This window comes from Callithrix jacchus, chromosome 5, assembly GCF_049354715.1.
Source record: "Callithrix jacchus isolate 240 chromosome 5, calJac240_pri, whole genome shotgun sequence".
NCBI classification, from domain to species: domain Eukaryota; kingdom Metazoa; phylum Chordata; class Mammalia; order Primates; family Cebidae; genus Callithrix; species Callithrix jacchus.
The window spans coordinates 151,010,621-151,027,286 of NC_133506.1; the positions used below are offsets into that span (position 1 = coordinate 151,010,621).

The 16,666-nt window shown below is 39.6% G+C and overlaps 1 protein-coding gene across 1 annotated transcript in view; it reads right to left on the reverse strand.

Annotated features, from left to right (window-relative positions):
- Positions 1-725: 725 nt before the first annotated feature.
- Positions 726-16,666, reverse strand: part of LOC118154028 (uncharacterized) — a 39,959-nt gene continuing 24,018 nt past the window's right edge. The window contains exons 4-5 of the mRNA XM_078375263.1: positions 8,663-8,750; positions 726-815 (exon numbers count right to left, since the gene is read on the reverse strand). The gene's annotated coding sequence lies outside the window, so the exon portion shown is untranslated. The remainder of the gene's footprint in view (positions 816-8,662; positions 8,751-16,666) is intronic.

Consider the following 16,666-nt stretch of genomic DNA (forward strand, 5'->3'; position numbering starts at 1 on the left):
AGGCTTGTCTCAAACTCCTAGCCTCAAGTGATCTACCCACCTTGGTCTCCCAAAGTGCTGGGATTACAGCCATGAGCCACTGTACCTGGCCTATTTTCTTATTTCTAAGCTCAGATATTTTAAGAAAGTATGTATGAATATACATGAATATGTGTGTATATATGTGCGTGTGTGTGTATGTGACATCCATTTGGGTTTGCACTACAAATTTAGACTTCCTGTGGTCTACAAACTCCCAAGCCAAGAAATTTACCTAAAAATTTATCTTAGGATATGATACCTCTGATGTAATTGGAAGAACCAAACATAAACTTCTCTAAAACCCTTGTCTCCAACTCAGTCCTCCCAGAATGTTATATCCTTATATTAGTCCAGAATGTTATATCCTTATATTAGCCTTTATAGACTTTCACAAGTAATGTCTCACAAACGATGAGCTCATAACCCCAAATTAGTAAATCATGAGGAAATAATCTACCATTAGTGAGATTCTACAAACACATAAAAATGATGACGAGAATCAAAACCAAAACCAAACCAAAACAAAACAGAAAAATGTAGGCAATAAAAATATCTGATAAAAATCTATAAAATACATTCTTCAAGAATATTTAAGAACTAAAAAAGAAATTGAAACCATAAAATGAATACAACTCTGTAAATAATGCCTTAGAATTTTGGGGACTGACATTAACAAGATAGCAGGATAGGAGTTTTCAGCACTTACCTTTCAAAGAAACATCAGTTTGAACTATTATCCATGCATGAAGATACCTTCATAAGAGCTAAGGAACCCAGGTGAAAGATTATGGCACCTGGTTGAAACACAGAAATAAGGAAAGACACATTGAAGAGGGAAAAAAAGACAGTTCCACATTACCCATATCATTTACCCATGACTCAAGCCTGTGCAGCATGCACAGAGAGAGATACCCTCTGTGTGGAGGAAGGAGAGTGAAGTGGGCACCCAAATTTGCCACAGACCAGAGGACTGGACCAGCCCCAATGAACCTTAGAGCCAGCCCCTGCAGCTCCAGGCCCGCTCCAACACCAGGCCAGCTCCACAACTCCCCCAGGCCAGCCCCTAATCACCCAGACTCCATACAAGCCTATCTCAGCTCCAGGACACCCTCTACATATGGAGGCTCCAGGGCTGCTCCAGAACCAGGCCCATGTCTTATAGACCAAGGTACCGGGCCCAAATGCCCACTGATCAGGCACCAAGCCAGACTGCCCAAGGACTCCAGCGGCAAACCTGCTCATAGGCCTCACCAGCTGTTCCAACCTGAATCCCTAGACAGGCTTATTTGTAAAGGGCTTTCCATGCTGAAGTCTGTTGCAAAGACTATAAGATGCCTACTTCCTCAAATGCACCGATAGCAACACAAATCCACGATGATCACAAACAATCAGGGGACCTTGACGCCAACAAAGGAACAAAATAAAGCACTAGTAACTGGCCCTAAAGAATTTGAGATCTAGAAACCATGTGACAAATATTTCAAAATAATCATCATAAAGAAGTTCCATCAATGATACAAGAACACAGAGAGAAAACTAAATGAAATCATGAGGAAATAATATATCATGAGTGAGATTCAACAAACACATAAAAATGATGATGAGAAAACCAAAACCAAACCAAAGCAAAAAATTTTAGGTAATAAAAATATCTGATAAATTCTATAAAATACATCCTTCAAGAATATTTAAGAATTTAAAAAGACATTGAGTTGTAAAATATGTTTCTATAAAAGCAAACTTTCTTGACATGATACAAGGGTTATTTTTAGGACAATGTAATTAATGGAGGTGTTATAACCATTTCTTAACGAGTCAGGAAAAAGTCAAGAAGGCCTGCTATTCAAACTTGCGCTGATGTCTTAGGCCATACAATTAGCAAGAGAAAAAAAACACACAAAGATTTAAAAAGAAGTAAAAGAAAGAAATAAGACTCTTAGTATTCACTGACTATACAATTGATTCAACAGAAACATTTGAGAAAATCTAAAAATTATTAGTATTAAAAAGAGAGTTCAGTACATTTGCTAGACATAAAATCAATACATAAAACCAAATTGAACTTTTAGAAAATATGATTAAGCAGACTTCCGCCAAGATGGCCAAATAGGAACAGCTCCAGTCTGCAGTTTCCAGAGAGAGCATGCCAGAAGACAGGTGATCTCCAAATTTCCAACTGAGGTACCAGGTTCATCTCATTGGGACTGGTTAGACACTAGGAATAGCCCAAGGTGGGCAAGCTGAAGCAGGGTGGGGCATTGCCTCAGCTGGGAGGCACAAGGGCCTGGAGAACACTCTCTTCCAGCCCAGGGAGGTCATTAGGGACTTTTCCTGCCACTCTAGCACTCTGGCTCAGATGCTGCGCTTTTCCCACAGTCTATACAACCTGCAGACCAGGAGATTCCCTCCAGTACCTACAATGCCAGCACCCCAGGTTTCCAGCACAAAACTAGGTGGTCGTTTTAGTCAAGTGGTGCCCAGAATGCCATCAAGACAAAACTGCTCATTCCCCTGAAAAAAGGGGCTGAAGTCAGGGAGCCAAATGAGCTGGCTCAGTGGCTCCCACCCCCACAAAGACTGGCAAGCTAAGATCCACTGGCTTGAAATTCTCGCAGCCAGCACAGCAATCTGAGCTCTACCTGGGACATTAGAGCTTGGTGGGGGGAGGGGCACCCCCCATTGCTGAGGCTCCAGTAGGCTGTGTAAACAAAGCCAAGGGGAAGTTTACACAGCAACTGGGAAGAGCCCAGCACAGCACCTCAGCAAGCCCTCTGCAGGCAGACAGTCAGGTAGATTCCCTTCTTGCTCAGCCGAGCATCTCTGAAAAACATGACAGCAGGCAATCAGGGACTTACAAAGCCCCCACCTCCCTGGGACAGAGCACCTGGGAAAAGGGGTGATTGTCGGTTCCACTTCAGCAGACTTAAATGTCCCTGCCCAGCAGCCCTGAAAGTAGCAACAGATCTCCCAGCATAGTGCTTGAGCTCTGTGAAGGGACAGGCTGCCTCCTCAAGAGGCTCCCTGACCCCCGTGTATCCTAACTGGGACACACATCATACAGGAGAGCTATGGCTGACAACTGGCAGGTACCCTTTTGGGATGAAGCTACCAGAGGAAGGAACAGGCGGCGATCTTTGAAGCCCCACAGGTGATTCCCAGGCAAGCAGGGTCTCGAGTGGACTTCCAGCAAACTCCAGCAGACCTGCAGCAGAGGGGCCTGACTGTGAGAAGGAAACCTAACAAACACAAAGAAATAGCTTCAACATCAACAGAAAGGATGTCCACTCAGAAACTCCATCCAAATGTCACCAACTTCAAAGACCAAAGGTAGATAAAGCCACAAAAATGAGAAGGAACCAGTGCAAAAAGGCTAAAATCGCCCAGAACCAGAACACCTGTTCTCCTCTAAGGGATCACAATCCCTCACCAGCAAGGGAACAAAACTGGATGGAGAATGAGTTTGACAAACTTGGAGAAGCAGGCTTCAGAAGGAGGGTAATAACAAAATTCTATAAGCTAAAGGTGCATGTTCTAACCCAATGCAAGGAAACTAAGAAACTTGAAGAATGGTTAGATGAAATGCTAACTAGAATAACCAACGTAGAGAACATAAACGACTTGATTGAGCTGAAAAACACAGCATGAGAACTTGGTGAAGCATATACAAGTTTCAATAGCCAAATCGATCAAGTGGAAGAAAATATATCAGAGATTGAAGATCAACTCAATGAAATAAAGTGAGAAGGCAATATTGGAGAAAAAAGAGTGAAAAGAAATGAACAAAGCCTCCAAGAAATATGGGATTATGTGAAAAGACCAAATCTATGTTTGATTGGTGTACCTGAAAGTGATGGGGAGAATGAAATCAAGTTGGAAAACATTCTTCAGGATATCATCCAAGAAAACTTTCCCAACCTAGCAAGGCAAATCCAGGAAATACAGAGAACACCACAAAGCTATTCCTTGAGAAGAGCAACCCCAAAGCACATAATAGTCAGATTCACCAGGGTTGAAATGAAGGAACAAATGCTAAGGGAAGCCAGAGAGAAAGGTCAGGTTACCCACAAAGGGAAGCGCATCAGACTCACAGCATATCCTTCAGCAGAAATCCTACAAGCCAGAAGAGAGTGGGGGCCAATATTCAACATCCTAAAAGAAAAGAATTTTCAACCCAGAATTTCATATCCACCTAAACTAAGCTTCATAAGTGAAGGAGAAATAAAATCCTTTACAGACAAGCAACTGCTGAGAGATTTCATCACCACCAGGCCTGGCCTACAAGAACTCCTGAAGGAAGCACTAAATATGGAAAGGAACAACCAGTACTAGCCATTGCAAAAACATACCAAACTGTAAAGACTATGGACACTATGAAGAAAATGCATTAACTAACGGGCAAAATAACCAGCTAGCATCAAAATGGAAGGACCAAATTCACACATAACAATATTAACCTTAAATGTAAATCGGCTAAATCCCCCAATCAAAAGACACAGACTGGCAAATTGGATAAAAAGTCAAGATCCATTGGTGTGCTGTATTCAGGAAACCCATCACACATGTAAAGACACACATAGGCTCAAAATAAAGAGATGGAGGAATATTTACCAAGCAAATGGAGAGCAAAAAAAGCAGGGGTTGCGATCCTAGTCTCTGGTAAAACAGACTTTAAACCAACAGTGATCAAAACAGACAAGAAGGGCATTACATAGTGGTAAAGGGATTCATGCAACAAGAAGAGCTAACTATTCTAAATATATATGCACCCAATACAGGAGCACACAGATACATAAGCAAGTTCTTAATTACCTACAAAGAGACTTAGATTCCCACACGATAATAGTGGGAGATGCCCCACTGTCAATACTAGATAAATCAATGAGACAGAAAAATTAACAATAATATCTAGGACTTGAACTCAGATCTGGACCAAGTGGACCTAATAGACACCTACAGGACTCTCCACCCCAAAACCTCAGAATATACATTCTTCTTGGCACAACATTGCACTTACTCTAAAATTGACCACATAATTGGAAGTAAATCACTCCTTAGTGAATACAAAAGAACAGAAATCATAACAACCAGTCTCTCAGATCACAATGCAATCAAACTAGAACTCAGGATTAAGAAACTCACTCAAAACCACACAGCTACATGGAAACTAAACAACCTGCTCATGGATAAATAGCGAAAGGCAGAAATAAAGATGTTCTTTGAAACCAGTGAGAACAAAGACACAACATACCACAATCTCTGGGACACATTTAAAGGAGTGTCTAGAGGGAAATTTATAGTGGTAAATGCCCACCAGAGAAGTGAGGAAAGATATAAAATCGACACCCTAATGTCACAATTAAAAGTACTACAGGAGCAAGATCAAACAAACTCAAAAGCTAGCAGAAGGCAAGAAATAACTAAGATCAAAGCAGAACTGTAGGAGATAGAGACACAACAAACCCTTCAAAAAATCAGTAAATCCAGGAGCTAGTTTTTTGAAAAGATCAATGCAATAGATAGACCAATAGCCAGACTAATAAAGAAGAAAAGAGAGAAGAAACAAATAGAGGCAATGAAAAATGATAAAGGGGATATCATCAGCAATCCCCCAGAAATACAAACTACCATCAGACATTACTACAAACACCTCTATGCACATAAACCAGTAAATCTAGAAGAAATGGAAAAATTCCTGGACATTTACACCCTCCCAAGACTAATCTAGGAAGAAGTTGAATTCCTGAATAGACCAATAACAAGGTCTAAAGCTGAGGCAAAAATTAATAGCCTACCAACCAAAAAATGTCCAGGACCAGATGGGTTCACAGCCAAATTCTACCAGAGGCGCAAAGAGGAGCTGGTACCATTCCTTCTGAAATGATTCCAAACAATAAAAAAAGAGAGAATCCTCCATAACTCATTTTATGAGATCAACATCATCCTGATACCAAAAGCTGGGAGAGACACAACTAGAAAAGAATATTTCAGACCAATATCCATGATGAATATTGATGTAAAAATATTCAATAAAATACCCTCAAACCAAATCCAACAGCATATCAAAAAGCTTATCCATCACAATCAAGTTCGTTTCATCCCAGTGATGCAAGGTTGGTTCAACATCCACAAATCTATAAACATAATCCATCACATAAACAGAACCAAAAAAAAACCACGATTATCTCAATAGATGCAGAGAAGCCCTTTGACAAAATTCCACAACCCTTTATGCTATCAATAAACTAAGTTTTGAAGGATTGTATCTCAAAATAATAAGAGTTACTAATGACAAACCCACAGCCAATATCATACTGAATGGGCAAAAACTGAAAGCATTCCCTTTGATAACTGGCATAAGACAAGGATGCCCTTTCTCACCACTTCTATTAAACATAGTATTGGAAGTTCTGGCTAGGGCCATAAGGCAAGAGAAAGAAATAAAGCGTATTTCAATAGGAAGAGAGGACATCAAATTGTCCCTGTTTGCAGATGACATGATAGTATATTTAGAAAACCCCATCGTCTCAGCCCAAAATCTCCTTAAGCTGATAAGCAACTTCAGCAAAATCTCAGGGTGAAAGTCTAGTTTCATCCATGTCCCTGCAAAACTGCAAGCATTACTATATACCAATAATAGACAAACAGAGAGCCAAATCATGAGTCAACTCCCATTCACAATTGCTACAAAGGGAATAAAATACCTAGGAATACAACTAACAAGGGTTGTGAAGGACCTCTTCAAGGAGAACTACAAATCACTGCTCAAGAATTAAGAGAGGACACAAACAGATGGAAAAACATTCAATGCTCATGGTTAGGAAGACTCAATATCGTGAAAATGGTCATGCTGCCCTAAGTAATTTATAGATTCAGTGCTATCCCCATAAAGCTACCAAAGTCTTCCTAGACAGAATTGGAAAAAACCACCTTAAACTTCATATGGAGCCAAAAAAGAGCCCACACGGCCAAGACAATCCTAAGCAAAAAAAAAAAACAGCTGGAAGCATCGCATATCTGACTTCAAAGTATATTACAAGGCTACTGTTATCAAAACAGCATGGTACTGATGCCAAAACAGAGATATAGACTAATGGAACAGAACAGAGGTCTCACATAGAACACCACACAACGACAATCATCTGATCTTCGGCAAACCTGACAAAAACAAGCAACGGGGAAAAGATTCCCTGTTTAATAAATGGTGTTGGGAGACTGGCTAGCCATATGCAGAAAGCTGAAACTGGATCCTTTCCTTACACCTTATACAAAAATTAACTCTAGATGGATTAAAGATTTAAACATGAGAACTACCACCATAAAAACTCTAGAAAAAAACCTAGGCAATACGATTCAGGACATAGGCATGGTCAAGGACTTCATGACTAAAACACCAAAAGCAATAGCAACAAAAGCCAAAATAGACAAATGGGATCAAATTAAACTTAAGAGCTTCTGCATAGCCAAAAAAAAAACTATCAATAGAGTGAGCAAGCAACCAACAGAATGGGAAAAAATTTTTGCAATCTATCCATCTGACAAACAGCTAATATCCAGAATCTACAGAGAACTTAAATTTACAAGAAAAAACAATCAAAAAAACCCATCAAAAAGTGTGCAAAGGATATGAACAGACACTTTTCAAAAGAAGACATTTATGCAGCCAACAAACATATTTTTAAAAGCTCATCGTCACTGGTCATTAGAGAAATACAAATCAAAACTACATTGAGATACCACCTCATGGCTAATTAGAAGGACAATCATAAAAAAATCAGGAGACAACAGATGCTGGAGAGGACGTGGCGAAATAGGACACTTTTACACTGTTGGTGGGAGTGTAAATTAATTCAACCAGTGTGGAAGACAGTGTGGTGATTCCCTAAGGATCTAGAAATAGAAATTCCATTTGACCCAGCAATCCCATTACTGAGTATATACCCAAAGGATTATAAATCATTCTACTATAAAGATACATGTACATGTATATTTATTGCAGCACTATTCACAACAACAAAGACTTGGAACCACCCCAAATGCCCATCAATGATAGACTAGATAAAGAAAATGTGGCACATATACATTATAGAATACTATGCAGCCATAAAAAAGGATGAGTTCATGTCCTTTGCAGGGACATGGATGAATCTGGAAACCACCATTCTCAGCAAACTGACACAAGAACAGAAAATCAAACACCACATGTTCTCACTTGTAAGTGGGTGTTGAATGAAGAGAACACACAGATACAGGGAGGGGAACATCATACACCAGAGCCTGGGGTGGAGGCTAGGGGAGCAATAGCAGGGAGCGGAGGGACAGCATTAGGAGAAATACCTAATGTAGCTGACGGGGTGATTGATGCAGCAAACCACTTCCATGGCGCATGTACACCTATGTAACAAACCTGCACAATCTGCACTTGTACCCCAGAACTGAAAGTATAATAAATAAATTTTAAAATAAATAAATACAACTCCCAAACGTAAAAACAATTTAAAAAAAACAAGAAAATGTGTTTAATAAAAGAAATATTTATAGTAGCAGCAATTTATAAGATATCCAGAAATAAATTACAAATTGCAATGATATTCAAGACCTTAAGATAGAAATTGGAACTTTAGCCAAGTGTGGTGGCTCATACCTGTAATTCCAACAGTTTGTGAGGCTGAGAATAATTCTTGAGTTCAGGAATTTGAGACCAGCCTGGGCAAAAGAGTGAGACCCCAAATCTATAAGAAAAAAAAAAATTGTATTGAAAATCATAAAAGATGTAATTCCAATCAAAATCCCAACTGGAAACTGCATAGAATTTTCAAAGGCCAACCCTCACTTATATGGAAGATCACCAAGTCAAGAATGGCAGATATAACTGTGAAAAAAACAATCAAGGAGAAATCATTTCATTAGGCATTAAGACCTACTATGCAGGCCAGGTGCAGTGGCTCACACCGCTTATCCTAGCCCTTTGGGAGGCCAAGAAGTGGATCACCTGAGGTCAGGAGTTCAAGACCAGCCTCGCCAACATGGCGAAATCCTGTCTCTACAAAAATACAAAAATTAGCCAGGTATGGTAGTGGGTATCTACAATACCAGCTACTCAGGAGGCTGAGGCAGGAGAATCACTTGAACCTGGGAGGCAGAGGTTGCAATGAGCAGAGATTGTGACACTGCACTCCAGCCTGGGAGAAAGAGGAAGTTTCCGTTTCAAAAAAAAGACCTACTATGCAAATGCTAAAACTATGATGAAAGAACTGATGAGTAATTCATTGGGTCAGAATAGCATACCTAAAAGCAGATCTACATAGAGGATCTTGGCATATAACAGAAAGCCTAAAAATTAGTATAAATGGTAATGGCTGAGTAGGTACTACAAAATCTACCATTTGCAGATTCAGTCACATTTTTAAAATTCAATATCTTTAGAAAAACAGAACAGAATACAGACTCCATAAAATTACATTCACAATGTTTAGGATACAATCCTAAATTATTCTACATGCAAAGAACAAGAAAAGTGTGACTCGTTCTCAAGAGATAATAAAAATCAAAAGAACTCAGACTTAAGGTGACTCAGATGTTAGAATTAGTAGACAATACTTTTAAAGAAACTATTATAACTATGCTTCACATAAAAGAAAATACATTGGTAATGAATGAAAAGATAGAAAACCCTAGCAGAGAAATAGAAACTATAGGAAAATAACCAAGTGGATATTCTAACGCTAAAAAATACAATACAGTCCTTTCCTTTCCTGTGGTTGCTGTAACAATTATCACAAACTGGTTAGCTTAAAACAATAGAATTTATGATCTCATGATTCTGGAGGCCAGAAGTCTAAAATCAAAGTCTCAGCAAGGCTACACTTGCTCTGGAGATCTAAAAGACATTCCTTTTATTGTGCTTTCTAGCTTTTGATGACTGTTGACATTTCTTGTCTATGGCTCTATCACTACAGTCTTTGCCACTGTGCTCACAATGCCTCCTCTTCTTATATCTGGCAAATCACCATTGTGTGCCTCTTACAAAATTACTTGTCACTGAATTGAAAGCCCACCCAGATTATCCAGGGTGATCTCTTCATCTCAAGATCTTTAACTTAATTACATCTGAAATGACTGGGTTTTTTGTTGTTGTTTTTCCAAAAGAAGGTAACATTCACAGGTTCCAGGGATTTGTGTAGATATCTTCTGGGAGACCACTTTTCACCCTTGTAACATGAAATCTCCAAAATAAGAAAGAAAAAATAATGTACTGGATGAACTGATAGTGGCATGGAGAGTCAGCAAATTCAAAGAAAGAGCAACAGAAATTATTCAAAATGAAGAAAGAATAGAAAAAATAATGAAAAGAACCTCAGGAGCCTATAGGGCAATATCAGAAGAGCTAACATATGTATAACTGGACTTGTTAGAAGGAGAGGGAGAGAAGATGAAGGAGAAAGTCCTTTGTAGAAATAATGGTCAGAAATTTTCCAAAGTCTGTGAAAGATATACATTTACAGATTCAAAAAGCTTTGCAAACCCCTAGCAGAATTAACAAATCTAGGCAAGATTTCTGCATTTCATATGAAGTTGTGCGATATTAATTCTAAGTAGATTATGTGGAAATTGACCGGGAACATATATGAGGAAACATTCCACGTTGATGGTAACGTTTTGATCTTGATAAAGGTTTGAATTACAGAAGTTTATGCCTTTAGCAAAAGTCTGCAAACATACACTTAAGATTTTTACATTGGTCAACATGGTGAAACCCCGTCTCTACTAAAGACACAAAAAATTAGCTGGGCATGGTGGCGTGTGTCTGTAATCCCAGCTACTCAGGAGGCTGAGGCAGGAGAATTGCCTGAACCCAGGAGGTGGAGGTTGCGGTGAGCCGAAATCGTGCCGTTGCACTCCAGCCTGGGTAACAAGAGCGAAACCCCGTCTCAAAAAAAAAAGATTTTTACATTTTATTGCATGTAAATTTTACCTGAAAATAAAAAAAGTAAACAATATTGAACTATAGTTAATATATGCATGCTATAATGTTAAAGAGAAAGTACACCCATGTATGCATTTTAATTTTAAATGCATGAAAAATAGGGGAAATTGGTAAACGGATAGAAGGATGAACTGATGAATAGATATTTGATAAAGCAATTACAGCAAATGTTAATGACAGAATCCAGGTGGTGTAGATACAAGAGTTCACCAGAAAATTCTTTTAACTTTGCTGTATGTTTGATATATTTCACATGAAGATTTTGGAGGAAAAAACAATGGGAAAATAAAATAATAGTTAATATATAGTTCTGAGTCAATGGATTATCCATATAGAAAAAAGATTAAATAAAATTCTGACTTTGTGTGATACATTAAAATAAATTCCAGAGGGTTTTAAACAACTAAATGTGAAAAGCAAAATTATAGTTTTGCAAAATTATATACATTTTGAAAAATGTATATAATAAATATAGAAAAAACATATTTGTATGAAATAAAGTAGGAAAAGATGTCTTAAGATACAAAGTTACATGCCATAAGAAAAGATATTGGTATGTTTGGTTGCATTAAAATTTAAATTTCTACATGACCAAAAAAAAAAATCCTACCATAAACAGAGGGAAAAACAAGGTGAGACTGGGACAAGGTCTTTGTAACTCAAGTAAATTACGATAGTATTCAGAAATATGAGGAACATCTAAAAATTAATGGGAATAAAATAAATAAACATGCTAATTTTTTTTTTTGATGGAGTCTCGCTCTGTCACCCAGGCTGCAGTGCAGTGGTGCAATCTTGGCTCACTGCAACCTCCACCTCCCAGGTTCAAGCAATTCTCCAGCCTCAGCCTCCTGAGTAGCTGGGATTACAGGCATGCACCACCATGCCCAGCTAATTTTTGTATTTTTAGTAGAGACAGGGTTTCACCATGTTGGCCAGGCTTGTCTCGAATTCCTGACCTCAGGTGATCTGCCCACCTAGGCCTCCCAAAGCTGGGATTACAGGGGTGAACCACTGCACCTGGCCATATTTAGTTTTTTTTTTTCTTTTTTTCTTTTTTCTTTTTTAAGGTGGAGTCTTCCTCTTTCGCCCAGGCTGGAGTGAAATAGTGCCATCTCAGCTCACTGCAACCTCCACCCCCCAACCCCCTGGGTTCAAGCAATTCTCCTGCCTCAGTCTCCCAAGTAGCTGGGATCACAGGCACCTGCCACCACACCTGGCTAATTTTTGTATTTTTAGTAGAGATGGGGTTTCACCTTGTTGGCCAGGCTGATCTCAAACTCCTGACCTCAGGTGATCTGCCTGCCTTGGCCTCCCAAAGTGCTGGGATTACAGGCGTGAGCCATGAGCCATCGCGCCTGGGCAATTTTTTTTTTAAATAAATGAGAGTTGTTGTTGTTGTTTTTAATATATTTAATATATTGCCCAGGCTGGCTTCAAATTCGTAGCCTTGCCTCAGGTTCCAGGACAACAGGCCTGAGCCACTGCAGCTCCCTCTTTTGTTTGTTTTTGAGACAGGGTCTTGCTCTGTTGCCAGACTGGAGTGCAGTGACACAGTCTCGGCTCACTGCAACCTCCACCTCCTGGGTTCAAGCAATTCTCCTGTCTCAGCTACTGAGTAGCTGGGACTACAAGCGCCTGCCACAACACCCAGCTAACTTTTGTATTTTTAGTAGAGACAGGGTTTCAGTATGTTGGCCAGGATGGTCTCAATCTCTTTTTTTTTTTTTTTTTTTTTTTTTTTGAGACGGAGTTTCGCTCTTGTAACCCAGGCTGGAGTGCAATGGCGCGATCTCGGCTCACCGCAACTTCCGCCTCCTGGGTTCAGGCAATTCTCCTGCCTCAGCCTCCTGAGTAGCTGGGATTACAGGCACACGCCATCATGCCCAGCTAATTTTTAGTATTTTTAGTATAGACAGGGTTTCACCATGTTGACCAGGCTGGTCTCATTCTCTTGACCTCGTGATCTACCCGCCTCGGCCTCCCAAAGGCATGAGCCACTGTGCCAGGCCAATTTTTTAAGAAAGATAAAGGATTTGAAACAATTCAAGAAGAAAACCAAATAGTCAATAAAACTATTTATTTTTTATAAATAAATTTATAAAAACTGCTTAATTACATTATTACTCAAATAAATGCCAAGTAACATGAAGATGAAATGCTGACGTATACTATTAGACTATTAAAAGTAAGTCTGAAAAGATTCTATTTTCAAAGATGTAGTGAAACAGAAAATCTTTTGCGCTGCTGGGTGGGAGTATAAATTGCCACAACCACTTTGAGAGCTGTCTGGCACCACCTAGTAGAGCTGATTGTGTGTATAATAGGCATTACCGTATTGGATACACTTTCTATGCCTCCCCATTTTCTCCTGCACCATCAGCTCCTTGCCCCAATTCAGCTGCTTTCACTACAGCCAGCTCCATATAGGCTTGTGAAGTTCCACCACCTGACACTGACTAGCCAGAATCAGAAGTCTTTGGCTCTTCCTATCACTTCCTACTCAGCAAAAGCATCTGGCCACAGGAGAGTAAGAAGTGGAGAAGCAGGGCCGGGAGTAGAATCTGGCTTCTTGAAACAGCATTAATGATGTAATCTAAAGGCGCAGAGTGACTTACTCCCCTTGGAATGAGGTTTGTCCTTAAGAAAAAGTAGAAAAATGAGAGCTAGCAGATCAATTTCCTCTTTCCTCCTCCAATGGACTGCTCCTAGGAATCCCTTTCCTTACAGCCTATCCAGAGACACTCCATACAGCCAAGTGGGTACACCTGCCCAGCTACCAGCTGTGGTGGCATTTAAACAATCTTGCATTTGCTTCTCGTTCCCCTGCCTCACTTTCTGCTTTCTTCAGTTTAACTGCTATAGGAGTGACTTCCTAATAAAGCATTAGCACTTAAGCCTTGCCTCAGATCTGATTTTTAGGGGATCCAAGGCTAACACTTCCTACACCCAGCAATTCAACTTGTAGATGTTCATTCGAGAGAAATTCCTGTGCATGTGCAGAGAGGTGTATACAAAAATACTGAATGCCACACCATTTGTAATAGCACAGAAGTGGCATGACAGCACACACCTGTAGTCCCAGCTACTCAGGAGGCTGAGGTAGGAGAATCGCTTGAACTCGGGAGGTTGTAGTGAGCCTAGATTGCGCCACTGCACTCTAGCCTGGCAATAGAGCAAGACTCTGTCTCAAAATAAATAAATAAATAAAAATAAAACAATATAAATGTCCTATAGTAGGAATATGGATTAATAAACCATGGTTTGTTCAATCATTATCATAGAACACTTTAAATGATCTTATGTATCAAAATAGATAAATGTCAAGACAATATTGATTAAAAATAAAGTTAAAAAAGATTGCATACAATATATTATCTATTTAAAAACTTAAAATACACAAAACAATATATCCTGTATAGATCCTATACGTGGTAATGATATACAGTCATGCATCACTTAAAGCCTAGGATACATTCTGAGAAATGTGTTGCAGGCAATTTCACCAGTGTGAGAATATCACTGAGTGTATTTACACAAACTTCAATGGGATAGCCAACTACACATCTAGGATATATGGCACAGTCTATTACTCCTAGTTTTCTGTTTTTAAATGACCATTATCAGCAAGTATTCTCAGAAGCTTCTAATTGACATTAAGGTAATTAGACTTTTTCTTTCTTTCTTTTTTGGAAGCTAAGCAAAGTGAGTTAAAACCTCACCTCCTCCTTGTTCTTTGTGGTGGCTACTGAGATGTGCCGCCCACCACAGGGCCCTTCAATAAAGTACTAGTCCCAGTTGCCCTCCTAAGGGCATCTGGCTTTCAGTGACTGAAGTGGACCCAGCCATTTTGGCCCAGTACAGTCCAGGGCATGGCAGCTCTGACGGGTCATCTCCACTCCAGATCTCTTCATGGCATTGGTCTAGGCTGCTGCTCCTGCATTCCAGCTCACTTCTCCCTCTGCCTAATTGGCTCCTGCCCGCTCCCTTCCACAGGTGTTGATCCCAAGTGTGCTCCATAATACTCCCTGAACACTACATTCTGTCTCTGAGTCTGCTTTCTGAAGATACCTATGACTTACCATAAAGAAAATATGAGTTTACCACGGCTTTGGGCAGAAGTGGAATATAAATCTCACACTGGGCATCGAAAGATCTAGTTCAAGTCCCAGATCAGCCACAGAGAGGCAGTGTGGTCTTGAACAAGCATCTTATTGTTCTTGAACCTCAAATATCTGTAAGACAAGAACAATTCCTCCCCATCTATCTCACAGAGCTGTTGTCATGAGGACTCACACGAGACAGTATGTGTCTGGGGAAAGCACCCTACAGACCACAAGACATTATTTTATTATTAGTCAGTGGATTCTACAGTTTGTTTTGTATTTTGGTTTTTTTCTTTGCCTGTTTCTTAAATCCATGCTTCTCAGCATTAAAACATTCAGATCACTCTAGCAAAATACTTCTCTGGGTTAGTCTCATATTTGGCTGAGAATGTGAGTCCTAAAGGCTCATAAGGAGTGGTCAAAAATGAAAAATTCAGAGGGAATCTCAAAGCCCTCCGCAAAGTGTATTCTTAAAACTCTAATAGTTTGTTACAACACACCTAGATTCCAGGTTATATGAAAACCTGTAGTCTCAGGTATAAATGAACTAAGAGTTCACAGTGGACACTTAGATATAAAGGAGATATGCAAGGCCTTAATCTTGGTCATATGTAGGAAGCCATAATATAATAGTTTTATGAGGAGAGAGGCATATTACTAATGTTTCGGTCCATATAGCCTAGAGAATTTTGCAGAAATGAGCCACTGGATCAATGGTTCATTTTTTCTTTCTGCTTGCTAAGTTTCTTTATAGTAATTAGGCATCTCATTTGAGAGATGTATGCTGGGACAAGTCCCAACAAGTGTGATGGAGTATATTGTTCGCTGAGAATGATGGCAAGGAAAACCGAGCCAGCCCCCCAAGCAGAAATCTGCTTGGGACGTTCTAAAGTAATAAACGGTATATGGAAATCATACACCAGTTACCCTGCTCCAGTGGCTCCCTCATGGTTCATCTTTGATCAGTGGTAAGCAGGCTTGTGAACTTGGGATGTTCTAAAGTAATAAACAGTATATGGAAATCATACACCAGTTACTCTGCCCCTGTGGCTCCCTCCCTTTCTGATTCATCTTTGATCAGTGGTAGGCAGGCACCAGCTCTGCTTGCCTAGTTCATCTCGGTTCTATGAGAAAACACAGAACACCTGTTTGTTAATAAGAACCACCTGTTCAGAGAGACTAACTGTGGGTCTGAGCCTCCCTGAGGCTTTTAGCTTAGAAGACTGTTAGCTTCTCTGATAGTTCCACTTTGCTGTTCTATCTTTGCGTCTGTTTCTTACTGCTTTCAGCGCTGCCTGGGTGGGGGTGTCTACCTACCTACCTATCTTTGTCTCTCTCTTTTTCTGGGAGAGAAATAGTTTCAGACTAGTGTAACAATTCACTTACTAGTAAATTTCTATGAGAGAAAAATTAAGAGATACAGTAAGAGCCTCTACACTTTCAGTAACCCTCAGAGACCTTTGAGCTCCTTGCTTCAATTTACTTAAAAACAAAAATTCTTCCTGATTTTCTAAGGGCAAAAAACAAATACATTATTAATTAAAAATCACAACTA